Genomic DNA, 21701 nt, shown 5'->3' on the forward strand with positions numbered 1-21701 from the left:
TCTTTTGGGGTCTCTCCTGGGGTCCTTTAGGGGTCTTTTTGGGGGTCCCTTCGTGCTCATTTGGGCTCCTTTTTGGGCTCTTTTTGGGGTCCCTTCTGGCGCCCTTTGGGGTGTTTTGGGGGGGGGTCTTTCTGGGGTGTTTGGGGGGGTCCCTTTCTGGGCTGCTTTGGGCTCCCTTTTGGGGGCTTCTGGGCTCCTCCTGGGCCCTTTTTTGGGGGGGAGCTGTGGGGTCAGAAGGTTCTGAGAGGCTATGGAGGGTCCCGAGGGGGGGGGGGTGGTCCCCCAAGTGTGACCTCCCCCCTCCCCCTTTCCGCCCCTCCCCCAGCGCATCTACTACCTGTCCCTGGAGTTCTACATGGGCAGGACCCTGCAGAACACGATGGTGAACCTGGGGCTGCAGAGCTCCTGCGATGAGGCCATCTACCAGGTGCTGAGGGGGCTCTGGGGGGGCTCTGGGGGGGGCTAGGAGGAGTCACGAGGAGGGGGGGAAATGGGGGAGAGAAAGGGAACCCCGCGGGGTGGGGGTGGGGTGGGACTGGGGCTGCAGAGCATCCCTGGTCCAGGGCAGGGAAGTTCTGGGCTGCTCCAGGAGGAGGTTTTGGGCTCCCTCCTGGTCTGGGAGAGGCTCCTGGGGGTCCCTCGTGGTTCGGAGGGGGGTTTGGGGGTCCCCCACCTGACCCCCCCCCTCTTTTTATTTGCCCCCCCCACCCCCAGCTGGGGCTGGACATGGAGGAGCTGCAGGAGATCGAGGAGGATGCAGGGCTGGGCAACGGCGGCCTGGGGAGGCTGGCAGGTGGAGGCCGGGGGAGGGGGCTGGGGGGCCTGGGGAGGTCCTGGGTGGGGGGGGGGGAGGTCTAGGGGATCCTGGGGGGGGGTCCTGGAAGGGTTTTGAGGAGGTCTTGGGGGGTCCTGGAAAGGTCCTGGGGGTCCTTTGGGACTCCTGGAAGGACTTTGAGGGGTCCTAGGGGGGCTTAGGGGGTCCTTGGGGAGGTCCTGGGAGGGGTCTTGGGGGGTCTTGGGGGGGTCCTGGGAGGGGTCTTGGGGGGTCTTGGGGGGGTCCTGGAAGGTCCTGGGGGTCTTTGGGGCTCCTGGAAGGACTTTGAGGGGTCCTAGGGGGGCTTAAAGGGGTCTTGGGGGGGGTCCTGGGAAGGGTCTTGGGGGGGTCCTGGTGAGCACCTGGAAAGGTCTTGGGGGTCCTCGGTTGTTGTGGAAGGATCCTGGGGGGTCCTGGAGGGGTCTCAGGAGGTTTGGGGTCTCTGGGAGGGGTCTTGCGGGGTGCTGAGAGACTCAGGGGGGGTCAGGGGGGGATCCGGTGGGATTTGAGGGGGGGGTCCTGCGGGTCCTGGGGGGCGAGGGGGTGGTTCTGGGGGGAGTCCTGGGGGTCTGAGCTGCTCCCCCCCCGTTTCCAGGGGGGGTTCTCCCCTCGCCCTGTGGGAGGGAAGCTCTGAATGAGGCAGGGAGAGGGGGAGGGTATCCAGGGGTCCCTGAGAACCTTGGGGGGGGGTGTCCCCCTTTTGTCTCGTGTCTGGGGGGGGGGGCCTCAGCCCACGCCCCTCACCCCCCCCCCCCTTCCCCAGCCTGCTTCCTGGACTCCATGGCCACCCTGGGCCTGGCTGCCTACGGCTACGGCATCCGCTACGAGTTCGGCATCTTCAACCAGCGCATCCTGGGGGGCTGGCAGGTGGGGAGGGGGCGCCGGGAGGGGGGCGGGGCCGGAGGGGAGGGGGCGGGGCCGGCGGAGGGGGGAGGGGCTCGCGGGAGGCCGCGGGGTGGGAGGGAGAGGGCAGAGGAGGGAAGGGTTTGGGGAGCGAGTGATGGGATGGGGAGGGGGAGATGGGGGGAGGGGGGGAGCGCCCTGAAGGGGTCTTTGGGGGGGGGGGGGGCTGAGATGGGTAGGGGGTCGGGGGAGGGGGGGGGAGGTTCTCGTGGGGGTGGAAAAGGGGCCACAGAGCCCTGGTGGGGGGGGGAGGTCCTGGGGGCAGAGAAGAGGTTTAGGGGTGCTGGGGGCGGGGTCCTGGGGGGCAGAGGAGAGGTTTGGGGGTGATGGGGGGGATCCTGGGGGCCAAAGGTTTGGGGGTCCTGAGGGGGGGGATCCTGAGGGGCAGAGGAGAGGTTTGGGGGTCCTGAATGGGGTCGTTTGGGGGCAGAGAAGAGGTTTAGGGGTGCTGGGGGCGGGGGTCCTGGGGGGCAGAGAAGAGGTTTAGGGGTGCTGGGGGGGGCAGAGGAGAGGTTTGGGGTGCTGGGGGGGGTCCTGGGGGGCAGAGGTTTGGGGGTCGTGGGGGGGGTCATGGGGGCCAAAGGTTTGGGGGTCCTGAGGGGGGAGATCCTGAGGGGCAGAGGAGAGGGTTGGGGGTCCTGAGGGGGGGGTCCTGGGGGCCCGAGGTCTGGGGGTCCTGAGGGGGATCCTGAGGGGCAGAGGAGAGGTTTGGGGTGCTGGGGGGGGGTCCTGGGGGGCCCGAGGTCTGGGGGTCCTGAGTGGGGTCGTGGGGGGCAGAGGAGAGGTTTGGGGGTCCTAGGGGGTGGGGGTGTCCTGGGGGGCCGAGGTTTGGGAGTCGTGGGTGGGGTCCTGGGGGACAGAGAAGTTTGGGGTTCCAGGGGGGGGATCCTGGGGGGGTCAGAGGAGAGGTTTGGGGGTCCTGGGGGGCAGAGGGTTGGGGGTCTTGAGTGGGGTTGTGAGGGACAGAGAAGTTTGGGGTTCTGGGGGGGGGGTCCTGGTGGGTCAGAGGAGAGGTTTGGGGGTCCTGGGTGGGGTCGTGGGGTCCGAGGTTTGGGAGTCTTGGGTGGGGTCCTGGGGGACAGAGAAGTTTGGGGTTCTGGGGGGGGTCCTGGGGGGGCAGAGGAGAGGTTTGGGGGTCCTGGGGGGCAGAGGGTTGGGGGTCTTGAGTGGGGTTGTGGGGGACAGAGAAGTTTGGGGTTCCAGGGGGGTGCCCTGGGGGGTCAGAGGAGAGGTTTGGGGGTCCTGGGGGGGGGGTCTTGGATGCCCCTGGATGGGGAAGAGGGGTTGGGGGTCACAGGGGGGTCCTGGGTAGGCTCTTGGCTGTCTCGGGTGGGGCTGGGGGAGGGTGCTGTTTGGGGGGGGGGTGTCGGGGGATCAGATGTGGTTTGTCTCAGCCCCGTGGACCCCTCCCCCCCCCCCCAGGTGGAGGAGGCAGACGATTGGCTGCGCTACGGCAACCCCTGGGAGAAGGCCAGGCCGGAGTACACCATCCCCGTCCACTTCTACGGCCGCGTCGAGCACGGCCCCCAGGGGGCGCGCTGGCTGGACACACAGGTGGGGCGGGGCCTGGGGGGCGGGGGGGGAGGGGCCTGAGGGATGGGGGAGGGGCCTGGGGGAGGGGGGGAGGGGGCCTGAGGGGCATCAGGGAAGGAGCAGGGTGGGTTGAGTTCTGGTTGAGTTTGGTTGAGTTGAAGTTGGATGAGTTGGGTTGGGTTGGATCTGGTGGAATCTGGTTGGGTCTGGTTGGGTCTGGTTGGGTCAGGTTGGGTCGGGTTGGGTCTGGTTGGGTCTGGTTGGGTCAGGTTGGGTCTGGTTGGGTCTGGTTGGGTCTGATTGAGTCAGGTTGGGTCGGGTTGGGTCTGGTTGAGTCAGGTTGGGTCTGGTTAGGTCAGGTTTGGGTCAGGTTGGGTCTGGTTGAGTCAGGTTGGGTCGGGTTGGGTCTGGTTGAGTCAGGTTGGGTCTGGTTAGGTCAGGTTGGGTCTGGTTGGGTCTGGTTGGGTCAGGTTGGGTCTGGTTGGGTCTGGTTGGGTCTGGTTGAGTCAGGTTGGGTCGGGTTGGGCCTGGTTGGGTCTGATTGAGTCAGGTTGGGTCAGGTTGGGTCTGGTTGGGTCGGGTTGGGTCAGGTTGGGTCTGGTTGAGTCAGGTTGGGTCGGGTTGGGTCTGGTTGAGTCAGGTTGGGTCTGGTTAGGTCAGGTTGGGTTGGGTTGGGTCTGGTTGGGTCGGGTTGGGTCTGGTTGGGTCGGGTTGGGCCTGGTTGGGTCGGGTTGGGTCTGGTTGAGTCAGGTTGAGTCAGGTTGGGTCGGGTTGGGTCTGGTTGAGTCTGGTTGAATCAGGTTGGGTCAGGTTGGGTCTGGTTGAGTCAGGTTGGGTCGCGTTGGGTCTGGTTGGGTCCGGTTGGGTCGGGATGGGTCGGGATGGGTCTGGTTGGGTCGGGTTGGGTTGGGTCTGGTTGGGTCGGGTTGGGTCTGGTTGGGTTGGGTCGGGTTGGGTCGGGTTGGGTCGGGTTGGGTTGGGTCTGGTTGGGTCGGGTTGGGTCTGGTTGGGTTGGGTCGGGTTGGGTCGGGTCGGGTTGGGTCGGGTTGGGTTGGGTCGGGTTGGACCTGGTTGAGCCGGGTTGGGTCAGGTTGGGTCTGGTTGAGTCAGGTTGGGTCGCGTTGGGTCTGGTTGGGTCCGGTTGGGTCTGGTTGGGTTGGGTCTGGTCTGGTTGAGTCAGGTTGGGTCGGGTTGGGTCTGGTTGGGTTGGGGTCGGGTTGGATCGGGTTGGGTTGGGTTGGGTCGGGTTGGGTTGGGTTGGGTCGGGTTGGGTCGGGATGGGTTGGGTTGGGTTGGGTTGGGTCGGGTTGGGTCGGGTTGGGTCAGGTTGGGTCTGGTTAGGTCAGGTTGGGTTGGGTTGGGTCTGGTTGGGTCGGGTTGGGTCTGGTTGGGTCGGGTTGGGCCTGGTTGGGTCGGGTTGGGTCTGGTTGAGTCAGGTTGAGTCAGGTTGGGTCGGGTTGGGTCTGGTTGAGTCTGGTTGAATCAGGTTGGGTCAGGTTGGGTCTGGTTGGGTCTGGTTGGGTCCGGTTGGGCCTGGTTGGGTCGGGTTGGGTCGGGTTGGGTCTGGTTGAGTCAGGTTGGGTCTGGTTGGGTCGGGTTGGGTTGGGGTTGGGTCTGGTTGGGTCGGGTTGGGTCGGGATGGGTCGGGATGGGTCGGGTTGGGTCGGGTTGGGTCGGGTTGGGTTGGGTCGGGTTGGGTCTGGTTGGGTCGGGTCGGGTTGGGTCGGGTTGGGACGGGTTGGGTCGGGTTGGGTCTGGTTGAGTCAGGTTGGGGTCTGGTTGGGTCGGGGTTGGGTTGGGGTTGGGTCTGGTTGGGTTGGGTTGGGTCGGGTTGGGTCGGGTTGGGGTCGGGATGGGTCGGGATGGGTCGGGTTGGGTCGGGTTGGGTCGGGTTGGGTCGGGTTGGGTTGGGTCTGGTTGGGTCGGGTTGGGTCAGGTTGGGTTGGGTCTGGTCTGGTTGAGTCAGGTTGGGTTGGGTTGGGTCAGGTTGGGTCTGGTTGGGTCTGGTTGAGTCAGGTTGGGTTGGGGTGTGGTCTGGTTGGGTTGGGTTTGGTCTGGTTGGGTCGGGATGGGTCGCATTGGGTTGGGTTGTGGTCAGGTGTGGTCAAGTTGGTTCGGGATGAGTCTGGCCGGGTTGGGTCGGGATGGGTCGGGATGGGTTGGGTTGGGTCGGGTCGGGATGGGTCTGGTTGGGTCGGGATGGGTTGGGTTGGGTTGGGATGGGTCGGGATGGGTCGGGATGGGTCTGGTTGGGTCGGGATGGGTTGGGTTGGGTCGGGTCGGGATGGGTAGGGTTGGGTCGGGATGGGTTGGGTTGGGTTGGGATGGGTCGGGATGGGTCGGGATGGGTCTGGTTGGGTCGGGTCGGGATGGGTCTGGTTGGGTCGGGATGGGTCGGGTTGGGTTGGGATGGGTCGGGATGGGTCGGGATGGGTCTGGTTGGGTCGGGATGGGGTTGGGTTGGGTCGGGTCGGGATGGGGTAGGGTTGGGTCGGGATGGGTTGGGTTGGGTTGGGATGGGTCGGGATGGGTCGGGATGGGTCGGGTTGGGTCGGGTCGGGATGGGTAGGGTTGGGTCGGGATGGGTTGGGTTGGGTCGGGATGGGTCGGGATGGGTCAGGATGGGTCGGGTTGGGTCGGGTCGGGATGGGTAGGGTTGGGTCGGGTTGGGTCAGGATGGGTCGGGTTGGGTCGGGATGGGTTGAGTCTGGTTTGTGTCTGGTTGGGTCAGGTTGGGTCTTGTTGGGTCTGGTTGAGTCTGGTTCGGTTTGGTCTGGTTGGATCAGGTTGGGTCGGGTTGAGTCAGGTTGGGTCTAGTTGGGTTGGTTTTGGCCTGGTTGGGTCTGGTTGGGTCGTATTGGGTTGAGTTGGGTCTGGTTGAGTCAGGTTGGGTCCAGGGAGGTTATCTGGGAGCCCTGGGGCGTCCTCACCTCCCCACCCCCCCCGGCAGGTGGTGCTGGCCCTGCCCTACGACACGCCGGTGCCAGGCTACCGCAACAACACCGTCAACACCATGCGGCTGTGGTCTGCCAGGGCCCCCAACGACTTCAACCTCAAGGACTGTGAGTGCCCCCAGACCCCTAAATCCTCCCCCAGACCCCCATATCCTCCCCCTGTCCCCAAATACCCCATCCAGGACCCTCTCAAGCCCCCCAGATATTCCTTAAGACCCCCCTCAGGACCCCCAATATCACCCCAAAGCCCCCCCCAGACCCAAACTGCCTCCTTTATTCCCCCCCAAGAGCCCCAACCCCCTCCCCCTGTACCCCCAAATACCCTCCCTTGAGTTCCTTCAGCCCCCAAATCCCCACCCCAGACCCCCTAGGAGCCTCCCCCAGCACCCCCATAATAGCCCTCCAGACCCCAAATCCCCCCAGCCTCCAACCACCCCCTCAGACCCCATAGTAGCCCTAGCCAGGACCCCCCAAAATCCCCCCCCAGTCCTCAAATACTCCCCCAGACCCCAAATAACCAATCCAGGACCTTCCCCTGGACCCCCAAGACTCCCTCCAGGACCCCACACACCTCCCCCAGGCCCAAGTTGCCCCATTAATGACCCCCTTAGGACCCCCATACCCCCTCCCAGAGCCCAAATACCCCCCCCTCAGGCCCCCAAATCCCTCCTCAGGCAACCTCCCGCCCCCAAAGACCCCTCCAAAATCCCCTCCTCGCCCCCCCAACCTCCCCCCAGCCCCAAATTCTTCCCCTTGGTCCCCCCAAATACCTGCCCTAGACCCCAAACGTTGCCCTTTATTCCCCCCTTAAACCCTCCCAGCCCCCCACTAACTGCCCCCCAGGGGTCCCCCCGGATCCCCCTGAGCCTCTCTGTCCTCTCCCCTCCCTCAGTCAATGTGGGAGGCTACGTCCAGAGCGGTGCTGGACCGGAACCTGGCTGAGAACATCTCTCGTGTGCTGTACCCCCAACGACAATGTGAGGGGGCTGGGGGCATCCCCGTGGGGCTGGGGGGATCCCTGTGGGGCTGGGGGCATCCCCATGGGGCTGAGGGTATCCCTGTGGGGCTGGAGGGGGGTCCCCATTGGGCTTGAGGGACGTCCTAAAGAGGCTGGAGAACGTCCACCAGGTCCCTGTGGGTCTGGGGTCTGTGTGTGGGTGGGGTGAAGGCAGGGGTGGGGGTCCCCAGGGGCCTGGGGGTCCCCATAATGACGTCACAGGGTGTCCCCCCCCAGTTCTTTGAGGGGCAAGGAGCTGCGCCTGAAGCAGGAGTACTTCGTGGTGGCTGCCACCCTGCACGACATCATCCGGCGCTTCAAGTCCGCCAAGTTCGGCAGCAGGGACCCCCGTGAGGAAGTCCTTCGACAGCTTCCCTGACAAGGTGACAGAGCCAGGGCCTGCCCCGGGCCCTGCTGCCCCCTCCTGCTCCCTGCTGCCCCCTCCTGGCCTCTACTGCTCCCTGCTGTCCCCTCCTGTCTTCTGCTGCCCCCTCCTGGCCTCTCCTGATCCCTGCTGCCCCTTCCCAGCCCCCTCCTGCTCCCTGCTGTCACCTCCTGTCCTCTGCTGCCCCCCTCCTGCTCCCTGCTGCCCCCCTCCTGGCCTCTCCTGCTCCCTGCTGTCACCTCCTGGCCTCTCCTGCTCCCTGCTGTCACTTCCTGTCCTCTGCTGCCCCCTCCTGCTCCGTGCTGTCATCTCTTGTCCTCTGCTGCCCCCTTCTGGCCTCTCCTGTCCTCTGCTGCCCTTTCCTGGCCTCTCCTGTCCCCTGCTGCCCCCTCCTGGCCTCTCCTGCTCCTTGCTGTCACCTCCTGTCCTCTGCTGCCCCCTTCTGCTCCCTGCTGTCACTTCCTGTCCTCTGCTGCCCCCTCCAGGCCTCTCCTGCTTCCTGATATCACCTCCTGTCCCCTGCTGCCCCCTCCTGGCCTCTGCTGGCCCCTCCTGCCCCCCTCCTGCCCCCCTCCTGCTCCCTCCTGCCCCCTCCTGGCCTCTCCTGCTCCCTGCTGCCACCTTCCTGGTCCCATTTGTCCCTCTCTGTCTCCATTGTTCCTCACTGTCCCCCCCTCCCCACGGTCGCTGTGCCCCCAGGTCGCCATCCAGCTCAACGACACCCACCCGGCCCTGGCCATCCCGGAGCTGATGCGGATCCTGGTGGACGAGGAGCAGCTGGGCTGGGACAAGGTGGGGCTGGGGGCGCTACGGGGTGGCCCCCCCCCGAGCGTGGGGGCCCAGAGGCCTGGGATCTGAGGGGCCGGGGGGACCCCTGGCTATGAGATGGGGCAGGGGCACCCCCAAGAGCCAAGGGACGCCCTGGGAGCAGCTCTCTGTGGGCTGGCTCTGGGGGGTGGGTGGCCATGGGGCAGATGGCCGTGGGGTGGTTGGGTGGCTGCAGGTTGGGTGGCTGCAGGGGTGGCCGCGGACTGGCTCTGGGGGGCAGGTGGCCATGGGGCTAGTGGCTGCGGGGTGGCCGTGGGGGCAGGTGGCTGCAGGGCGGGTGGCTGTGGGGCAGCTCTGGGGGGGCAGGTGGCTGCAGGGGCGGGGTGGCTGTGGGGGCAGCTCTGGGGGGCAGGTGGCCGCGGGGGTGGGTGGCTGTAGGGGTGGGTGCCTGTGGGGCATGTGGCTGTGGGGTGGGTGGCAGTGGGCTGGTTGGGTGGCTGTGGGGCCGCTCTGGGGGGTGGGTGGCTGTGGAGGTGGGTGGCCATGGGGCAGCTCTGGGGGGCGGGTGTCTGTGGGGTGGGTGGCAGTGGGCCAGCTCTGGGGGGCAGTTGGCTGTGGGGTGGGTGGCTGCGGGGCAGCTCTGGGGGGCAGATGGCCATGGGGTGGGTGGCTGTGGGGCAGCTCTGGGGGGCAGGTGGCCACAGGGCGGGTGGCCATGGGGCGAGTGGCTATGGGCTGGGTGGCTATGGGCTGGGTGGCCGTGGGGTGGCTCTGTGGGGTGGGTGGCCGCGGGGTGGGTGGCTGTGGAGTGGGTAGCTGTGGGGCAGCTCTGGGGGGCGGATAGCTGTGGGGTAGTGGCCGTGGGCTGGCTCTGGGGGGCGGATGGCCGTGGGGGTGGGTGGCCATGGGGTGGGTGGCAGTGGGCCAGCTCTGGGGGGCGGGTGGCCGTGGGGTGGTGGCCGTGGGCTGGCTCTGGGGGGGCGGGTGGCCGTGGGGTGAGTGGCCATGGGGGTGGGTGGCAGTGGGCCAGCTCTGGGGGGCGGGTGGCTGTGGGGTAGTGGCCGTGGGCTGGCTCTGGGGGGCAGGTGGCTGTGGGGTGGGTGGCCATGGGGTGGATGGCAGTGGGCCAGCTCTGGGGGGCAGGTGGCTGTGGGGTGGGTGGCCGTGGGCTGGCTCTGGGGGGGCGGGTGGCCGTGGGGTGAGTGGCCATGGGGTGAGTGGCCGCGGGGCTGGTTGCCGCGGGGCGGGTGGCTGTGGGACGGCTCTGCGGGGGCGGGTGGCCGCGGGGCAGGTGGCCGTGGGGCGGCTCGGGGGGGGCAGGTGGCCGCGGGGGTGGGTGTCTGTTGGCTGGCTCTGGGGGGCGGGGTGGCCGCGGGGGCGGATGGCCGTGGGGCAGGTGGCCGTGGGGGCGGCTCCGGGGGGGCGGGTGGCCGCGGGGTGGGTGTCTGTTGGCTGGCTCTGGGGGGGGCAGGTGGCCGTGGGGCCGGTGGCTGTGGGGCGGCTCGGGGGGGGGCAGGTGGCCGCGGGGCCCGGTGGCCGCGGGGTGGGTGTCTGTTAGCCGGCTCGGGGGGGGCAGGTGGCCGTGGGGCCGGTGGCTGTGGGGCGGCTCGGGGGGGGGCAGGTGGCCGTGGGGCCGGTGGCTGTGGGGCGGCTCGGGGGGGGCAGGTGGCCGCGGGGCCGGTGGCCGCGGGGCGGGTGTCTGTTAGCCGGCTCGGGGGGGGCAGGTGGCCGCGGGGCCGGTGGCCGCGGAGCGGGGCGGCCCCCCCACCCCAGCGTGGGTGTGCCGCGCGTGTGCCCCCCCAGGCGTGGGAGCTGACGGTGCGCACCTGCGCCTACACCAACCACACGGTGCTGCCCGAGGCGCTGGAGCGCTGGCCGCTGCACCTGCTGGAGGCGCTGCTGCCCCCGGCACCTGCAGATCATCTACGAGATCAACCAGCGCTTCCTCGACGTGAGCGGGGACGGGGCGCGGCGGGGCGGGGCGGGGGCGGGGCGGGGGCGGGGAGAGGAGGGGGCGGAGACGGGGCGGCGGAGCGGGGCGGGGAGGGGGCGGAGCGGGGGAGGGGGAGGGGGGCGGAGCGGGCTCACTTCGGGGGCATTTTGGTCCTTTTTGGCTCAGTTTTGCTCCACTTTGGGTCCTTTTGATCCCTTTTGATCCCTTTTGGGTCACTTTGGTCCATTTTGGCTCTTTTTGGTCCACTTTGGGTCTTTTTGGTCCATTTTGGGTCCATTTTGGGTCCATTTTGGGTCCCTTTGGTCCCCTTTTTGCTCCATTTTGGATCACTTTGGTCCATTTTGGGTCCCTTTGCTCCATTTTGGGTCATTTTGGTCCATTTCTGTCCTTTTGATCCCCTTTTGGTCCCCTTTTGGTCCATTTTGGGTCCCTTTGGTCCATTTTGGCTCACTTTGGTCCCCTTTTGGTCCGCTTTGGGTCACTTTGGTCCATTTTGGGTCCTTTTGGTCCATTTTGGGTCATTTTGGTCCATTTCTGTCCTTTTGATCCCCTTTTGGTCCCCTTTGGGTCCCTTTGGTCCATATTGGGTCCTTTTGATCCCATTCTGGTCCACTTTGGGTCACTTCTGGCCCATTTTGGGTCCCTTTGGTCCCCTTTTGGTCCATTTTGGGTCCTTTTTGGTCCATTTTGGGTCACTTTGGTCCATTTTGGGTCCTTTTGATCCCATTTTGGTCCATTTTGGGTCCTTTTAGTCCATTTTGGGTCCTTTTGATCCTATTTTGGTCCATTTTGGGTCCCTTTGGTCCATTTTGGGTCCATTTTGGGTCCCTTTGGTCCCCTTTTGGTCCATTTTGGGTCCTTTTGGTCCATTTTGGGTCACTTTGGTCCATTTTGGGTCCTTTTGATCCCCTTTTGGTCCATTTTGGGTCCTTTTAGTCCATTTTGGGTCCTTTTGATCCTATTTTGGTCCATTTTGGGTCCCTTTGGTCCATTTTGTGTCCATTTTGGGTCCCTTTGGTCCCCTTTTGGTCCATTTTGGGTCCTTTTGGTCCATTTTGGGTCACTTTGGTCCATTTTGGGTCCTTTTAGTCCATTTTGGGTTCTTTTGATCCCATTTTGGTCCATTTTGGGTCCTTTTAGTCCATTTTGGGTCCTTTTGATCCCATTTTGGTCCACTTTGGGTCCCTTTGGTCCACTTTGGGTCACTTCTGGCCCATTTCAGGTCCCTTTGGTCCATTTTGGGTCACTTTGATCCATTTTGGGTCCCTTTGATCCCTTTTGGGTCCATTTTGGGTCCTTTTGGTCCCCTTTTGGTCCATTTTGGGTCCTTTTGGTCCATTTTGGGTCCCTTTGGTCCCCTTTTGGTCCATTTTGGGTCACTTTGGTCCATTTTGGGTCATTTTGGTCCCCTTTTGTTCCTCTTTGGGTCACTTTGTCCATTTTGGGTCCTTTTAGTCCATTTTGGGTCCTTTTGATCCCATTTTGGTCCACTTTGGGTCCCTTTGGTCCACTTTGGGTCACTTCTGGCCCATTTCAGGTCCCTTTGGTCCATTTTGGGTCACTTTGATCCATTTTGGGTCCCTTTGGTCCATTTTGGGTCCCTTTGGTCCATTTTGGGTCTTTTTGCTCCATTTTGGGTCCATTTTGGGTCCTTTTGGTCCCCTTTTGGTCCATTTTGGGTCACTTTGATCCATTTTGGGTCTTTTTGCTCCATTTTGGGTCCATTTTGGGTCCTTTTGGTCCCCTTTTGGTCCATTTTGGGTCCCTTTGGTCCCTTTTGGGTCCATTTTGGGTCCCTTTGGTCCATTTTGGGTCACTTTGGTCCATTTTGGTCCCATTTTGATCCATTTTGGGTCCCTTTGGTCCCTTTTGGGTCCCTTTGGTTCATTTTGGGTCCATTTTGGGTCCCTTTGGTCTCATTTTGAGCCCTTTTGGGTCCCTTTGGTCCATTTTGGGTCCATTTTGGGTCACTTCTGGCCCATTTTGGGTCCCTTTGGTCCCTTTTGGGTCCCTTTGGTTCATTTTGGGTCCATTTTGGGTCCCTTTGGTCTCATTTTGAGCCCTTTTGGGTCCCTTTGGTCCATTTTGGGTCCATTTTGGGTCACTTCTGGCCCATTTTGGGTCCCTTTGGTCCCCTTTTGTTCCATTTTGGGTCCCTTCCTGCTCCTTCGGGACCACTTTTGCCCCACTTTGAGTCCCTCTTGGTCCCTCTGGGTCCTTTCCGGGTCGCCCCGGGCTCCCTCGGGGCGGGCGTGGGTGGCTCGGGGGGTGGCCGCGGGTGACGGCGCCGCGCTCTGTCGCCCCCTAGCGGGTGTACGCCGCCTTCCCCGGGGACCACGCGCGGCTGCGGCGGATGTCGCTGGTGGAGGAGGGGGCGGTGAAGAGGATCAACATGGCTCACCTCTGCCTCGTGGGCGCCCACGCGGTCAACGGCGTGGCCAGGATCCACTCCGACATCCTCAAGACCAGCGTGTAGGGAGCCCTGCCCCACGGCCCCTGCCCCACACATCCCAGCCCGGACCCATAGCTGCCGCCCCTGCCCCACGGCCCCTGCCCCACACATCCCAGCCCGGACCCATAGCTGCCGCCCCTGCCCCACGGCCCCACCCCACACTTCCCGGCCAGGATCCACTCCAACATCCTCAAGACCAGCGTGTAGGGAGCCCTGCCCCACGGCCCCGACCCATAGCTGCCAGCCCCTGCCCCACGGCCCCGCCCCATAGCTGCCAGCCCTGCCCCACAGCCCCGACCCACACATCCCGGCCAGGATCCACTCCGACATCCTCAAGACCAGCGTGTAGGGAGCCCTGCCCCACGGCCCCTGCCCCACACATCCCAGCCCGGACCCATTGCTGCCAGCCCCTGCCCCACGGCCCCTGCCCCACACATCCTGGCCAGGATCCACTTCGACATCCTCAAGACCAGCGTGTAGGGAGCCCTGCCCCACGGCCCCGACCCATAGCTGCCGGCCCTGCCCCACGGCCCCGCCCCATAGCTGCCAGCCCTGCCCCACGGCCCCTGCCCCACACATCCCAGCCCGGATCCATTGCTGCCAGCCCCTGCCCCATGGCCCCTGCCCCACACATCCTGGCCAGGATCCACTCCGACATCCTCAAGACCAGCGTGTAGGGAGCCCTGCCCCACGGCCCCGCCCCATAGCTGCCAGCCCTGCCCCACGGCCCCGACCCACTGCTGCCAGCCCCTGCCCCACGGCCCCTGCCCCAGGCATCCCAGCCCGGATCCATTGCTGCCAGCCCCTGCCCCATGGCCCCTGCCCCACACATCCTGGCCAGGATCCACTCCGACATCCTCAAGACCAGCGTGTAGGGAGCCCTGCCCCACGGCCCCGACCCATAGCTGCCAGCCCCTGCCCCACACATCCCGGCCCGGACCCATAGCTGCCAGCCCCTGCCCCATGCCCCCACCCCACACATCCTGGCCAGGATCCACTCCGACATCCTCAAGACCAGCGTGTAGGGAGCCCTGCCCCACGGCCCCGACCCACTGCTGCCAGCTCCTGCCCCACACATCCCGGCCCGGATCCATTGCTGCCAGCCCCTGCCCCATGGCCCCTGCCCCACACATCCTGGCCAGGATCCACTCCGACATCCTCAAGACCAGCGTGTAGGGAGCCCTGCCCCACGGCCCCGACCCATAGCTGCCAGCCCCTGCCCCACACATCCCGGCCCCGACCCATTGCTGCCGGCCCCTGCCCCACACATCCCGGCCAGGATCCACTCCGACATCCTCAAGACCAGCGTGTAGGGAGCCCTGCCCCACGGCCCCGACCCACTGCTGCCAGCTCCTGCCCCACACATCCCAGCCCAGACCCATTGCTGCTGGCCCCTGCCCCACACATCCCAGCCCGGACCCATTGCTGCTGGCCCCTGCCCCACATATCCTGGCCCAGACCCATAGCTGCCAGCCCCTGCCCCACAGCCCGGACCCATAGCTGCCAGCCCCTGCCCCACAGCCTGGACCCATAGCTGCCAGCCCCTGCCCCACGGCCCCGACCCACACATCCCCGCCCGGACCCATTGCTGCCAGCCCGGACCCATAGCTGCCAGCACCTGCCCCACAGCCCGGACCCATTGCTGCCAGCCTAGATCCATAGCTGCCGGCCCCTGCCCCACACATCCAGCCCAGACCCATAGATGCCAGTCGTGTCCCACAGCTTCAGTCCCACAGCCCCACACATCAAATCCTCTGCTCCTATGGTTCCCTGTGGGTCCCTATAGCTCCCTATGGCTCTCTATGGGTCCCTATGGTTCCCTGTGGGTCCCTATAGCTCCCTATGGCTCTCTATGGGTCCCTATGGTTCCCTGTGGGTCCCTATAGCTCCCTATGGGTCCCTATGGTTCCCTGTGGGTCCCTATAGCTCCCTATGGCTCTCTATGGGTCCCTATGGTTCCCTGTGGGTCCCTATAGCTCCCTATGGCTCTCAGTGGGTCCCTATGGTTCCCTGTGGGTCCCTATAGCTCCCTATGGCTCTCAGTGGGTCCCTATGGTTCCCTGTGGGTCCCTATAGCTCCCTATGGCTCTCAATGGGTCCCTATGGTTCCCTGTGGGTCCCTATAGCTCCCTATGGGTCCCTATGGTTCCCTGTGGGTCCCTATAGCTCCCTATGGCTCTCTATGGGTCCCTATGGTTCCCTGTGGGTCCCCATGGGTCCTCGTGAGTCCCTATGGCTGCCTGTATCTCCCCGTGGGTCGCTATGGGTCCCCCTGCCCACCAGGTTCAAGGACTTCTACGAGCTGGAGCCCCACAAGTTCCAGAACAAGACCAACGGCATCACCCCCCGGCGCTGGCTGCTGCTCTGCAACCCAGGGCTGGCCGACGTCATCGCGCAGGTGGGGGGCAGGGGGCGTGGGGGGCAGGAGGGGAGGGGGATCCCTATGGCTCCCTATGGCTCTCTATAGCTCCCTATAGCTCCCCATGGCTCTCAATAGCTCCCTAAGGCTCCCTATAGCTCCCTATGGCTCTCTATAGCTCCCTATGGCTCCCTATGGCTCCTATGGCTCCCTATGGCTCCCTATGGCTCTCTATGGCTCTCTATAGCTCCCTATGGCTCCCTATGGCTCCCTATGGCTCCCTATGGCTCCCTATGGCTCTCTATAGCTCCCTATGGCTCCCTATGGCTCCCTATGGCTCCCTATGGCTCTCTATGGTCTCTATGGCTCCCTATGGCTCCCTATGGCTCCTATGGCTCCCTATGGCTCCCTATGGCTCTCTATGGCTCTCTATAGCTCCCTATAGCTCCCTATGGCTCCCTATGGCTCCCTATGGCTCCCTATGGCTCCCTATGGCTCCCTATGGCTCTCTATAGCTCCCTATGGCTCCCTATGGCTCCCTATGGCTCCCTATGGCTCTCTATGGTCTCTATGGCTCCCTATGGCTCCCTATGGCTCCTATGGCTCCCTATGGCTCCCTATGGCTCCCTATGGCTCCCTATGGCTCTCTATGGTCTCTATGGCTCCCTATGGCTCCCTATGGCTCCCTATGGCTCCTATGGCTCCCTATGGCTCCCTATGGCTCTCTATGGTCTCTATGGCTCCCTATGGCTCCCTATGGCTCTCTATGGTCTCTATGGCTCCCTATGGCTCCCTATGGCTCCCTATGGCTCTCTATGGCTCTCTATGGCTCCCTATGGCTCCCTATGGCTCTCTATGGCTCCCTATGGCTCCCTATGGCTCTCTATGGCTCCCTATGGCTCTCTTTAGCTCTCTATAGCTCCCTATGGCTCTCTATGGCTCCCTATGGCTCCCTATGGCTCCCTATGGCTCTCTATGGTCTCTATGGCTCCCTATGGCTCTCTATGGCTCCCTATGGCTCCCTATGGCTCCCTATGGCTCTCTATGGCTCCCTATGGCTCCCTATGGCTCTCTATGGCTCCCTATGGCTCCCTATGGCTCTCTATGGCTCCCTATGGCTCCCTATGGCTCCCTATGGCTCTCTATGGTCTCTATGGCTCCCTATGGCTCCCTATGGCTCCCTATGGCTCTCTATGGTCTCTATAGCTCCCTATGGCTCCCTATGGCTCTCTATGGCTCCCTATGGCTCCCTATGGCTCTCTATGGCTCCCTATGGCTCCCTATGGCTCTCTATGGCTCCCTATGGCTCCCTATGGCTCTCTATGGCTCTCTATGGCTCCCTATGGCTCTCTATGGCTCTCTATGGCTCCCTATGGCTCTCTATGGCTCCCTATGGCTCCCTATGGCTCTCTATGGCTCTCTATGGCTCCCTATGGCTCTCTATGGCTCCCTATGGCTCCCCATGGCTCCCCATGGCTCCCTATGGCTCCCTATAGCTCTCTATGGCTCCCTATGGCTCTCTATGGCTCTCTATGGCTCTCTATGGCTCTCTATGGCTCCCCATAGCTCCCTATGGCTCCTATGGCTCCCTATGGTCTCTATAGCTCCCTATGGCTCCTATGGCTCCCTATGGCTGTCTATGGCTCCCTATGGCTCCCTATGGCTCCCCATAGCTCCCTATGGCTCCTATGGCTCCCTATGGTCTCTATAGCTCCCTATGGCTCCTATGGCTCCCTATGGCTCCCTATGGCTCCCTATGGTCTCTATGGCTCCCTATGGCTCCCTATGGCTCTCTCTGGCTCCCTATGGCTCCCTATGGCTCTCTATGGCTCCCTATGGCTCCCTATGGCTCTCTCTGGCTCCCTATGGCTCCCTATGGCTCTCTATGGCTCCCTATGGCTCTCTATGGCTCCCTATGGCTCCCCATAGCTCCCTATGACTCCTATGGCTCTCTATGGCTCTCTATGGCTCCCTATGGTCTCTATAGCTCCCTATGGCTCCTATGGCTCCCTATGGCTCCCTATGGCTCCCTATGGTCTCTCTGGCTCCCTATGGCTCCTATGGCTCCTATGGCTCCTATGGCTCCCTATGGCTCTCTATGGCTCCCTATGGCTCTCTATAGCTCCCTATGGCTCCCTATGGCTCCCCATGGCTCCCTATGGCTCCCTATGTTTCCCTATGGCTCTCTGTGGGTCCCTGTGGGTCTCTGTGGGTCTGTGGTTCCCTGTGGGGTGTCTCTGGGCCCCGTGGCTCACCCCTGGGTGCTCTCCACAGCGCATTGGGGATGACTTCGTGGCCGACCTGGGGCAGCTGCAGAGGCTCCGCAGCTTCCTGGACGACGAAGGCTTCATCAGGGACGTGGCCAAGGTCAAGCAGGTACTGTGGGGTGGGGGTCCTGGGGGGGCTTGGGGTGTCCTGGAGGGTCCTGGGAGCCCCTAGAGTGTCCTTGGGGGTGGGGGGGTGGGGGTTTGAAGGGGTCCTGAGCTGTCTTGAAGGGCTCCTGGATCACCCTGAAGGGCTCTGGGTGGTCTTGAGGGGGTCCAGAGATGTCCTGAGGGCTTCTGGGAGGTCTTGGGGGGGTCCTGGGGGGGTCTTTGGTGGGGGGAGGGTTGTATCTTGGTGTCCCACCCCCCCCATTTGTGCTTCCCCCCTCCTCCCCCCCCCCAGGAGAACAAGGCCAAGCTGGCAGCGTTCCTGGAGCAGACCTCGGGGGTGAGGGTGAACCCCAACTCCCTCTTCGACGTCCAGGTGAAGAGGATCCACGAGTACAAGAGGCAGCTGCTCAACTGCCTGCACATCATCACCCTCTACAACAGTGAGGGACCCCCCCCTGGAGCCCCCCCAAACCCAGACCCCCCCCAAAAAACCCAGAGACCCCCAAACCCCCTCCCAGCCACACAGGGACCCCCCGCAAGGGACACACATCCCCCCCAGATTGACCCCAACCACCTCCCCAGAACCATCAGGGACCCCCCCTTGGAGCCCCCCAAAGCCCAGACCCCTCCCCAGGACCCCCCCACAAAAACTAGGGACCCCCAAACCCCTCCCAGCCACACAGGGACACCCCAAAGGGATACCCCTCCCTCCCCCAAATTGACCCCAACCACCTCCCCATAACCATGAGGGTCCCCACCCGGAGCCTACCAAAACCCAGACCCCTCCCCAGGATCCCCCCCAAAAACTAGGGACCCCCAAACCCCCTCCCAGCCACACAGGGCCCCCCCAAAGGGTCACAGCCCCTCCCCCAGATTGACCCCAACCACCTCCCCAGAACCATGAGGGACCCCCCCCTGGAGCCCCCCAACACCTAAGGTCCCCCCCCCCAAAAACCAGGGACCCCCAAACCCCCTCCCAGCCACACAGGGACCCCCCCTAAAGGGACCCCCCACACACACCCCAAGTGACCCCAACCACCTCCCCATCACCATGAGGGGCCCCCCCGGAGCCCCCCAACCCCTAGACCCCCCCCCCCAAAACCCAGAGACCCCCAAACCCCCTCCCAGCCACACAGGGACCCCCCCAAAGGGACACCCATCCCCCCCCCCCAGATTGACCCCAACCACCTCCCCAGAACCATCAGGGACCCCCCCTTGGAGCCCCTCAAAACCCAGACCCCTCCCCAGGACCCCCCTACAAAAACCAGGGACCCCCAAACCCCTCCCAGCCACACAGGGACCCCCCAAAGGGACACACATCCCCCCCAGATTGACCCCAACCACCTCTCCATCACCATCAGGGACCCCCCCTTGGAGCCCCCCAAAACCCAGACCCCTCCCCAAAACCCAGGGACCCCCAAACCCCTCCCAGCCACACAGGGACTCCCCCCAAATGGATCCCCTCCCCCCCAGAGACAACCTCCCCCCCCCCAAATTGACCCCAACCACCTCCCCAGAACCATGAGGGACCCCCCCTGGAGCCCCCCAAAACCCAGACCCCTCCCTAACGCCCCCCCCCCAAAAAACCAGGGACCCCCAAACCCCTCCCAGCCACACAGGGACCCCCCCAAAGGGATACCCCTCCCCCCCCAAATTGACCCCAACCACCTCCCCATAACCATGAGGGACCCCCCTGCAGCCCCCCAACACCTAGGCCCCCCCCCCAAAAACCAGGGACCCCCAAACCCCTCCCAGCCACACAGGGACCCCCCCAAAGGGACACCCATCCCCCCCAGATTGACCCCAACCACCTCCCCATAACCATGAGAGGACCCCCCCCGGAGCCCCCCAACCCCTAGACCCCCCCCCCAAAAACCAGGGACCCCCCAAACCCCCTCCCAGCCACACAGGGACCCCCCCCAGAGAGAAACCCCCTCCCCCCAAACTGACCCCAACCACCTCCCCAGAAACCATGAGGGACCCCCCTGGAGCCCCCCCAAAAACCAGACCCCCCCCCCAAAAACCAGGGACCCCCAAACCTCCTCCCAGCCACACAGGGACCCCCCCCAAATGGACCCCCTCCCCCCCCAGAGACAACCTTTCCCCCCCAAAATTGACCCCAACCACCTCCCCATAACCATGAGGGACCCCCCCTGGAGCCCCCCAAACCCCAGACCCCCCCCAAAAAAAAACCAGGGACCCCCAAACCCCTCCCAGCCACACAGGGACCCCCCCCTAAATGGATCCCCTCCCCCCCAGAGACAACCTCCCCCCCCCCCCCCAAATTGACCCCAACCACCTCCCCATCACCATGAGGGACCCCCCTGGAGCCCCCAACACCTAAGGCCCCCCCCCAAAAAACCAGGGACCCCCAAACCCCTCCCAGCCACACAGGGACCCCCCCCAAATGGACCCCCCTCCCCCCCAGAGACAACCTTTCCCCCCCAAAGTGACCCCAACCACCTCCCCAGAACCATGAAGGACCCCCCCCTGGAGCCCCCCAACACCTAGACCCCCCCCCAAAACCCAGAGACCCCCAAACCCCCTCCCAGCCACACAGGGACCCCCAAAGAGATCCACCCCCAGAGAGAACCAACCCCCCAAACTGACCCAAACCACCTTCCCATCACCATGAGGGACCCCCCCTGGAGCCCCCCCAAAACCCAGACCCCTTCCCAACCCCCCCCCAAAAAAAAAAACAGGGACCCCCAAACCCCTCCCAGCCACACAGGGACCCCCCCAGAGAGAAACCCCCCTCCCCCCAAACTGACCCAACCACCTCCCCAGAACCATGAGGGACCCCCCCTGGAGCCCCCCAAAACCCAGACCCCTCCCCAGGACCCCCCCACAAAAACTAGGGACCCCCAAACCCCTCCCAGCCACACAGGGACCCCCCAAAGGGATACCCCTCCCCCCCCCCAAATTGACCCCAACCACATCCCCAGAACCATGAGGGACCCCCCTGGAGCCCCCCAACACTTAGACCCCCCCCCCAAAACCCAGAGACTCCCAAACCCCCTCCCAGCCACACAGGACCCCCCCCAGAGAGAAACCCCCTCCCCCAAACTGACCCCAACCACCTCCCCAGAACCATGAGGGACCCCCCCTGGAGCCCCCCAACACCTAGGCCCCCCCCCCCAAAAACCAGGGACCCCCAAACCCCTCCCACCCACACAGGGACCCCCCAAAGGGACACCCATCCCCCCCCCCCAGATTGACCCCAACCACCTCCCCAGAACCATCAGGGACCCCCCTGGAGCCCCCCCAAAACCCAGACACCCCCCCCCCCAAAACCCACAGACCCCCAAACCCCCTCCCAGCCACACAGGGACCCCCCCAAATGGACAACCTCCCACCCCCCCAGAGACAACCTCCCCCCCCCCAAATTGACCCCAATCAGCTCCCCATAACTATGGGGACCCCCCCTGGAGCCCCCCAACACCTAGACCCCCCCCCAAAAACCAGGGACCCCCCAAACCCCTCCCACGCACACAGGGACCCCCCCCAAATGGACCCCCTCCACCCCCAGAGACAACCTCCCCCCCCCCCAAACTGACCCCCAACCACCTCCCCATCACCATGAGGGACCCCCCCTGGAGCCCCCCAACACCTAGGCCCCCCCCCCCCAAAAACCAGAGACCCCCAAACCCCTCCCAGCCACACAGGGACCCCCCCCCCAAATGGATCCCGTCCCCCCCAGAGACAACCTCCCCCCCCTCCAGATTGACCCAATCAGCTCCCCAGAACCATGAGGGACCCCCCTTGGAGCCCCCCAAAACCCAGACCCCTCCCCAGGACCCCCCCACAAAAACTAGGGACCCCCAAACCCCCTCCCAGCCCCACAGGGACCCCCCCCCAAAGAGGGAGAGCCCAAAGGGAGACCCCAACCAACCCCACACCCCTCTGGACCCTCCCTCCCCCCCAAGTGCTTCCCCCCTCCCATTTTGGGGTCTCCCCCTCCTCATTTGGGGGTTGGGGGTCGTGTCCCCCCCCCCCCCGCGGATTTTTTGGGGGGGGGTCCCTCCTAATTTTGGGGTCCCCTCTCCCCCCCCCCCCCGCAGGGATCAGGAAGGAACCAAACAAACCAATTGTGCCCAGAACCATCATGATTGGGGGCAAGGTGAGGGGGGGGCTTGGGGGGTCCTGGGGGGGGGCTTCTGAGAGGGATTTGGGGGTCCTGAGGGTCTGGGGGATCCTGGGGGAGGGG

At 64.5% G+C, this 21701-nt stretch overlaps 1 pseudogene; it reads left to right on the top strand.

Moving 5' to 3' along the window:
- Positions 1-292: 292 nt before the first annotated feature.
- Positions 293-21701, top strand: part of LOC137461416 (glycogen phosphorylase, muscle form-like) — a 30507-nt pseudogene continuing 9098 nt past the window's right edge.

The sequence above is a fragment of the Melanerpes formicivorus genome, unplaced genomic scaffold (assembly GCF_026170545.1).
Source record: "Melanerpes formicivorus ecotype bairdi unplaced genomic scaffold, bMelFor1.0.p_v2 SCAF_2106, whole genome shotgun sequence".
NCBI classification, from domain to species: domain Eukaryota; kingdom Metazoa; phylum Chordata; class Aves; order Piciformes; family Picidae; genus Melanerpes; species Melanerpes formicivorus.